This window comes from Palaemon carinicauda, chromosome 19 (assembly GCF_036898095.1).
Source record: "Palaemon carinicauda isolate YSFRI2023 chromosome 19, ASM3689809v2, whole genome shotgun sequence".
In the NCBI taxonomy this organism is placed as follows: Eukaryota; Metazoa; Arthropoda; class Malacostraca; order Decapoda; family Palaemonidae; genus Palaemon; species Palaemon carinicauda.
In genome coordinates this window covers 84821744-84830837 of record NC_090743.1, presented here as the reverse complement: position 1 = coordinate 84830837, position 9094 = coordinate 84821744, and the positions used below count along the sequence as shown (strand labels likewise).

Genomic DNA, 9094 nt, shown 5'->3' with positions numbered 1-9094 from the left:
CTTCCCTTCCGACCTCTCCCCTCTTGTCCATCTGTCTTCCCGTCGGCGGATAACCTACCGATGACTTGGCTGCTGCCGCATGGTAATCGTCATCGTTTGGACCCTCCTCGTTCAACTGTTGTCTTCGTCTTTCATGGGCTTCCGACAGTATATTAAAGGGGAGAGCACCTTTTCCGTTTGATGGTTAAGTTGCACTTCCTATTGTTTTTATTAATTATTTAAGTCAAATTATAATGGTTTGTATTGTAACTTTTCAGCTTCTTCTCCTTGGTGAATGCTTCCCTTTCGAGGATCAGTGGTTCTTCCTGTTAGTGAATATGTTTAGCTGATTTAGATAATTGTAATTCTTGTTTTATTACAATTACTCTCCGCTCCCCTTCTCCTGTCGATGTCGACCAGGGAAGGGAGGGCACAGTTCTTATTTTATGTTTGTCCCCTCGGTAGTCTCCTTTTCCGTTGCGGACTACGTGTTCCTCCCGGGGAAGTTTTTTGTTATGTAATTTATTTTATTTTTCCTCAATTAGCGATGCAGTTCTTCTTCGTTCGACTAGAGAGCCGACGAAGCAGGGCTGTTCTGTTCATGCCTGGGGAATCTGCGGTCACTGCCGACCCTCAGAGGGTGTCATCATGGGCGTCATCCCTTCTCTTAGAAGTACGCCCCATGGCAGCACCTGATCAGCACTTCATCTTCAAGGAACTAGCTCCGTCTACGTTTCCTCTTGATAGATCATCTTAGAGCACTCCCAGGAGGTTTGCCAGCAGGGGTTGGACTACTTTCCCTTCCGAGGGAAAGTTTTCCTCCCCATGTGTGGGGCTGTTTCTCCCTTCCGAGGGAGAACTTCCCTGCATCGACTCCGACTGCTGTTGCTGTCTTCGCCTAGACTATACTCCCCCACTTGCCGAGTCTCTCTTCCTTCTGGGACAGAGCATAGTCTTAGGCAAGTCTCTCCTGCGAAGTGATCACCTCTCTTTCGCGAGAGGGGCCACCAATAGAGACTCCTCTTTGGAGGATTGCTATTGCTGAAGGTCAGCTTGCTAATCCACCGGCTCTCATGGGCGTTATCTCTTCCTGGATCTTCTCCTGACGATGCTGCAGCTAGTCCTCCGACTTTGGTCCTGGACTCTTCTATGGATCATTCGCAATCTGCATCGGTGGATGTTCCTGATCGTCCTACCAGCGGACCTGCCAACCTGCCGTCGCTGTCACTGTTCCTGTCCCCGGTACAGCCTCTTGAGGCCATACCTAAGCTTTTAGCTACGCACCAACGCTCCCAGTGTGCCAGCGCCCTGCAGTGCACCAGCGCTCACCTACATCTCATCAGCGCCAGCCTGCTCCTTCACACTTTCCAGAGCGTCCGCGCTTTCCAGTTCGTAAGCGCTCTACAAAGCTTCGGCGTCTGCCTGACTTACAGCCTTCTCCTGCTCGTCCTCAGCGCCCTCCAATGCCCCAGCGATCTCCTAATCGTTGGCACACTCCAGCGCAGCCTCGCCGTTCCAGGGAGCAGCGTTTTCTAGCTCTCCAGCGCTCACCAGCCTACCTACACTCGCCAGCGCAACTGCCCTCTCCAGCTTGAGCTTGTCACCTCTCTTTAGCGCTCACCGAAACCACAGCGCTCTCCTATGCAACCTCTGACTTCAGCTCGCCAATATTCTCCGGCATGACAGCTCTCTCCTGGGCACTGGCGCCAGTGCTTTTCTGCACGCCATTCTTCCTCTGCGCATCAGCGCTCTCCAATGCCGAAGCTTTCCCCAGTTCTTCAGCAACCTCCAGCTTGCCAGTGCTCACCTGCACACCTGCATTCTCCAGTTGCTGCTCTCCAGCCCACTTCAACTTCATTCCAGGTAGAGGAATGTGCTCGCCAACAATCTGTGTACAGTATCTCAGATAATGTTTACCGAATGGTCTTTGGATCACCTTGTAGCCCACAAAGTCCTGACTTTACTGGGTTCTCCAACTATGGATCTGTTTGCAAGGCCCCTGAACCTCAGGTTTCTGCTGTTCCCCAGCCCTAGACCCCAAGGCTCTCTGGCAAGAAGCATGCCAACAACGGTGGGTACAACAACAACGGTTACGTATCATCCCTGTTTTTGTCTGAAGAGAAGGGTACTCAACAAGGCTAAAACATCAGTCACCTTTTCAAGGGCTCTCATAGCTTCGCTATGGCATTACACAGAATGGTTTCCAAACTTTCTGCAGGTCCTGATAATAGACTCCAAGAGAACCTTCTCCACGTCACAGACAACCACACTTCGACATCTACCACAAGCTATAGCTTCGCTATGATTGTATGCCTGGAGACTACCCAGTACCTCCTCTCTCAGAGAGGCTTTTCGCAATAAGTTGCCAAGAGGTTGTCTGGATATCTGAGGAATTCCTCAGCATCAGTCTGCCAGGTAAAGTATAAGATCTGTGGTTGGTGTCATGGGAAAGCGTATCTCTCCACTCGATACCTCTATTCCAGCAACAGCGGAATCCTCAAGTATATGCAGGAGGAAAAGACCCCCTTTTCAGTTTTAACAGGTAAAGACGATCACTCAACCTTGAGCCTCGCCTTGAAAGTAAAAGGAAGAGACATACCCTCATCGCTAGATCTTTCCTAACTCGTGGACTTACAACTTGCTGCAGGTGTGGCCGTCGTTGGGTGTAGCTGGGCTTCTTCCAAGGAAATCCTCCTTGATCTCCTTCAGCGTGGTGCCCAGTGGGATCTGTTCCTACTGCCCCTGTTTTTGCTGTCTCTCTTGTGAATGTGCTGGCTGTTTGCGAGACCCATCTCTTATCTTCTCGTGCCTGTGTTGTTTATAACCCTCGCACTTGTTCTCTCTCTCTTCGATGACCTCCTGCTGATGACAAGTCGTCCCACCTTCCTTGGAGCTCATCGTCTTCCAGACATCGTAGCCCTCTTCATGTGTCATCTGTCAGGCAGCAATCCAGTACGTGAGATTGGCGATCTTCCCGCCGTTCTAATGTTCCTGATCGTCGGTCTCCTTTTGATTGTCACTCGCCGGCGCGTGGTCGATGCCCTTCTGACCGTCGGTCTGCTGATTGTCATTCTTCAGCTACGCACTCGCATTACGCTCGCAACTCCTCAGGACGAGACCTTCCTATGCGTCATTCGCTGTCTCGTCACTCCAGAAAATCTCCTGCACTCAGAACTTCCACGCTACTATTTTCTGTTCTGTTTGTCGATCACCAACCCCATCTCGTCGATCAATGACGCAATCCTTTCCGGCGCGTCACTCTTCATCTCATTCTGCTGATCATTATCACCCTTCCAAGCGACGCTTTCCAGCTCGTCTCTTGCCATCTCGCTGATCGACCAAACAACGCTTCCCTGTACATCGCTCACCATCGCGATGCTCTCCCATACGTCAGCAGACAAGACGATCTCCTGCACGACACTCCCCTACGCATTGCTCGCCAATGAGTGGTTCGCCAACGTGTCACACGTCTGCAAGAGGATCTCCATCATGACGCATGCTAACGCATCGTTTGCCGACGCATCAATCATCAGCAAGAGGATTTCCATCACAATGCTTGCCAACTCGTCGCTCACCTGACTTACGATCACCTGCTCGCCGATCTCCAGGGCGTGATCATTTTTCGCAGACTCGTTGAAGGTTCCCAAGGGTTTCTTCTCCTCGGTCTCCATATTTGACTTGTGAATCGCCCATTCCTGTGCTTGAATTACGTGTTATGCCCGTGTTTTCACTCTCACTTGCGATTTTTTCACAAGTGAGGAACTTCCTCAATGGCACTCGACGTCAGTGGCAACTAGTGGATGACCCGTTCCCTTCACTGAAAGCTTTCAACATCCTCTGAATAGGTACGCTGGCGTACCTATCTCTCCTAACCGCCTGAGGAAGCCATCGAAGGAAGACCAACTGATGCCTGTTCCTCTTCCATCTCCCTTGCAGTTCCAGATCCCGAGGCCACTCTGGGTGAGGAAGTATTCTCCACCTCTAGGCCTTCCCAAGGACACTGCGGACCTGTCATCTGTAGATAAGACGTCGAGGTTCGACAGGCTTATCAAAGCAGTTTCAATAGCCGTGGCAGATCCTCCCAGGCAGACTCAAATTCCACCAAAGCAGAGGCCCGTGGGTGCCTATACCCCGGTCATCCCATTAGAGAAGTCGTTTTCTTTCTTCCTTTCCTCTTTCTTTCTCACTGACCCCAGGAAGAGGCATGCTCCGATTAGGGACCCAGTTCCATCGTCGCCCCTCTCTCCCATTGGGAGACCGAGGAGGTGCAAGGGGTGCCCCAGTATTGCCTCAGAACTTCAATACCTTGGAGTTCACACTGGTCATTATTACGAGACAGAGGAGGAGAATGCCGAAACCTACTAAGAGGAGGAGGATGCCGAAACCTACTCCTCCACACGCAGATATCCTTCACCCTAGGGTGAGCAGGGACATTGTCTCTCTGCGTGAGATCTCTCACGTGCCTTATTTCAGGCCTTCCCCCGTAGAGGTAGTTCCTCCCGAACTACGGCCTCCCTCCAGACCACTTCTGGAGGACTTGGAACCTCGGGCAAGAGAGGTTCAGCCCCATAAGGAGTGGCAGGCACCCTCTAGACCTTCCTTGCTGGAGGAGTATTTGCCACACTGCAGGGAGCCTAAGGACACGAAGACCATCCCCAAGAACGTGAAGGCACTAGAGGCCCTCATGCAGTAGAGGGGCAAAGGTTCTCCTATGGCAAGTTCCTCTCTGAAAGTCCCTCCTTTTGACAACCTTGACCCACCCCAGGCTTCTATGGGTGAGAGCTTTGAGGTGGATGATTTCCTGGAATCGGATGAAGACAACTTCCCTAAGGCAGTGAGTTCGAATTTCCAGTCTATAGTGGAGCAACGGGAGTCAAAATCTGCCTTCCGGCATATTCTTGCCGGCATGAGAGTTATCAACGGGTTGTCTAACTCTGGTAGCTTCTCGTGAGGGCATAGATACGGTCCTGGACCATATCTTTGGTACACAGAGCCCCCTAAAACCAGTACAATCATGCCCTGGTCTAAGAAATTAACAGTACCCAGGAAGAAAGCAGTCTTGCAGATCGCTAGCTCCTCTAGCTCCCTTCGTGCTGGTTCATTGTCTCAGCTCTTACTGCCTCCTTTTGTCCAACAGAGGAGGCATTACAAGGTTGGAGACAAACCTGTTCTGGCTTTGATGTGGGATCCCTTTCTGGAGTCTCTCGAGAGAGGAATACCCATAGAGAGGCTTGCTGGGATTTCAGACACCTCCTCTGCCTCAGAGCTCATCAACATAGAAAAGGCTGGGTCTATGGTTGGGCTCAGTGGGCCACCTTGTACGGACTGATGACTGGTCCAAGGAAAGTACCAGGAAGTCAATGGAGACTTTACTCTTGTCTGGGACTCAGCCCTTGGAGTTTCTTTCCCACTAGGTAGTCAACCTGTGGGCAAATGCGATCCTCAAGAGATGAGATGCTTTGATTGAAATGTTCCATAGACAAGTTCCTCTTCTTTGAAAGGAACCTCTCCCTTCAACCCAGAGGATGTCGAGAGGGCGGCTGAACGATGGAGGAAATTCACCATAGATTTGCTTCTTTAGAGGGCCTTGACAACCAAGCCCTATGAGAAGGTTCCTCCACCTCCCAAGAAGTAGTCGCAGCCCAACAAACCCTCGACCAGTAGGACAGCATTGTCGTGGCTGCCCTTTTCTTGCCGAAGATCCAAAGTTCTCCAAACCCTCCAGAGGAGGGAAAGGTAGTGAAGGAGGCGGCAGAGGCTGCTTCCCATAGGGAGGCAATCTTCTCACCAGCCCACCGGTGGGGGGATGACTGGAGCGCCGCTGGCTTAGGTGATTGCAGCATGGGGCAGATCCCTGGACAATCTCCTTGATATGTGTAGGGTATCGCCCATGGCCCTCATCTTCAGTGCAAATTGCTCTAATACTCAGCTACCTACCATCCCATTCACTCAATATCCCCCTCCACTGACACGGGGTCCAGTTCCATCGTGCTCTTATGCGAAGGGATCCGCAAAGGAGCTGGCCCTTTGGGGCGAGGTCCAGACCTTGTTGGAGAAGGGCGCTTTCCAAGAGTTCCTCGACAGACCAGTCCCCAATCTTCTTCAGTCAACTGTTTCTTGTCAAAAAGCGGTGTGGAGGCTGGAGACCAGACATTGATCTCTTTACCTTGAACAAGTTTTTTCTACAAATTCTATTGAAGATGGAGACAGCAAACATGATCATCCAGGCATTAAGGCTTCAGGACTTCATGTGCATCCTGGATCTCAAAGATGCATACTTCCAGATCCCAATACATCTGTCTTCAAGGGAGTATCTCCAGATTATACATGAGATCAAGCAGTGCCAGTTCAAAGTGCTATGTTCCGGCCTTTCGATAGCACCTCAGGTCTTCAGGATTGGCATTCGTCTCCTTCGTTACCTTGACCATTGGGTGATTCTGGCAGACTTGATGGCGACCCTTTCTTGACACCAAGACAGTCTACTTAAGTTTTGCCAGGAACTGGGGATCATGATAAGTCTTGAGAAGTCATCACTGTAACCCCCTCATAGACTGGCATACCTGGGTAGGGTAATCAGCATCAATCTTTAGAAAGTCTTTCCATCAGACGACAGAGTACACAGGCTGAGGGAGGCGGCAAGTCCCTTCCTTAGATGAGAAGAGCTTCCAGCTCAACAGCAGTTGTGTCTTCTAGGTCACCCGGCATCTCTAGTCAGTCTAGTGCCCATCGGTCGCCTCAGGATTCGATCTCTTCAGTGGCAGCTGAAATCCAGGTGGACCCAGGCTGGATACTCTCATTCCCATGGGACAAGAGCAGAGGACTGATCTTAAGTGGTGGGTAACAGAGGAGAACCTTTGCAAAGGGATAGACCCTCTCGTCCCTCCCCACAAATTTATGCTCTATATAGACATGTCAAAAGAAGGGTTGTGGGGCCCACATGTTGCACCTCACAGCCTCCAAGGCCGAAAGGTACCAGCACATAAATTTCCTAGAGAAGAGAGTGGTCTTTCTAGCTCTTCAGTAGTTCCAATAGTTCCTGGCACGTTACTCCGTGGTGTTGATGAGCGACACCACAGTAGTGGCTTACATAAAAAAGCAAGGTGGTACCTTTTCACAGCCCCTATGCCATCTAGCAGTAGAGACTCTGCTATGGATAGAAGAACATTTGGTGTCCCTAACAGCGTGGTTCATTCCAGGCAAAAGGAATTTGCTCGCAGACAATCTGAGCAGAGTGACTCAGATAGTGGGCTCTGAATGGTCTTTTAATCATCTGATAGCCAACAAACTCCTGACTTTGTGGGGTTCCCCGACTGTGGACCTGTTTGCGATGTCCCTGAACTTCAGGCTCCCTCTTTACTGTTCCCAAGTCCTGAACCCTCAGGCTCTCTGGCAAGATGCATTCCAACAATAGTGGGACAACATCAATGTTTACGCATTCCCCCCATTTTGTCTGTTAAGAAGGGTGCTCAACAAAACCAGAGCATCCAACAACCTGTGCATGACGCTCATAGCTCTGCTATGGCATCACTCAGAATGGTTTCCAGACCTTCTGCAGCTCCTGACAGAGCTACCAAGGGAACTCCCCCCATGACCAGATATACATAGACAACCATACAAGATCTTCCGCAAAGCAGTAGCTTCCCTACATCATCACGCCTGGAGACTATCCAGCATCTCTCTCAGAGAGGCTTTTCGCAGAATTGCGAAAAGGATATCAGAATACCTCTGAAGATCCTCTTCTTCAGTCTACCAGGCAAAGTGGACAGTCTTCCGTGTTTGGTGTCATGGATAGGGTATCTCTCCCCTCTAAGCCACTATTCCAGCAATAGCGGAGTTCCTTGTATATCTTCGGGAGGAACATTTCCTTTCCGTCTCAGCAGTGAAAGGCTACTGCTCAGCCTTAAGCATGGCCTTTAGACTGAAGGGAGTTGGTCTTTCCTCTTTGTTGGAGTTATCTCTCCCAATACGAAGCAATGAGATCACTTGCTCCAAGTTGGAAGTTAGACCTCCTCCTTGGGACATGGTTCGTGTCTTTCGGTCCCTGAAAGGCGCTCTTTACGAACCATTATATCAGGCAACAGATCGCCATCTCACTTTGAAGACTCTGTTCTTACTTGCTTTAGCTTCGGCAAAGATAGTTAGTGAACTTCATGGTCTATCCTACGACGTTGCCCATTCAAGAGGATGGGGTATGTGACACTCGGCTTCGTCTCTGAGTTTATTGTAAAGACTCAAAATCCTTTGATCATGGATCTTAGGTTCGCGAGTTTTCTGATCGCGAGTCTGATCTTTAACCTATGATCCAGATCATCTGTCAATAAGCCCAGTGAGGAGTTTTAGATATCTTAAATGAACTACAACAGCTCATCTCTGCATGCCAGAGCTTATTGTTAGCACAGGGAGGGTCACGAGGAGGGTCACAAAGAATATCATCTCAGCTTGGATTCACTGGGTCATAGACCATGCACTGAATCCTGACCCTCCTCCTCTTTGACCTAGAGCTCATGATATCAGGGCATAAGCATGTCCCTGGCGTTTAAACGCAACTACTCTGTGCCGCAGGTGTTGCAAGCGGATGTGTGGAAGCGTCAGACGACTTTCATCGCTCACAACCAAAGAGACATGACCCATAGAAACATGGATACTTTTTCCATTGGTCCTGTGGTGGCTGAACAACAGGGGGTTTAGAATACCTCAGGCTCCTTGTTGGACAAGTAGGAGATGGCTGAAGCATTGGTTACCTGGGAGTAGTCTGTAGGAATGATAAGAATGACTGGCTCTTTTCTTTTCTTTCATCCTTCCCTCTCTTGGGGAACCGCACTATGGGTCCTCTGCCTTCTGACCTTATCTATCTGCAGGTAATAACCATTTCCCTTATGTAACCTAGTATAGTCTTCTACTTGTACATGTCCCGTGTTGTGAACATTTATGTTAGAATTTATATTCCTATTTTTAAACTAAGAATATTCTTACCTAGACAGTCACATTGCTAGTTTCTCACAATCACGCAGGTTGCTCAGACCTCGACGGGTGCATTGCACAACATCTTATAGCAAGGTGTCAAGGTTTTTTCCCGTTACAGTCTAACCCTCTACAGTACTGGTAAAAACCTGGG

The 9094-nt window shown here is 49.8% G+C and overlaps 1 protein-coding gene across 1 annotated transcript in view; it reads left to right on the top strand.

The window, feature by feature from the left end:
- LOC137658280 (mitochondrial glutathione transporter SLC25A40-like) overlaps positions 1–9094 on the top strand; it is a 71304-nt gene that overhangs the window by 19154 nt on the left and 43056 nt on the right. The gene's annotated exons all lie outside the window — the stretch shown is intronic.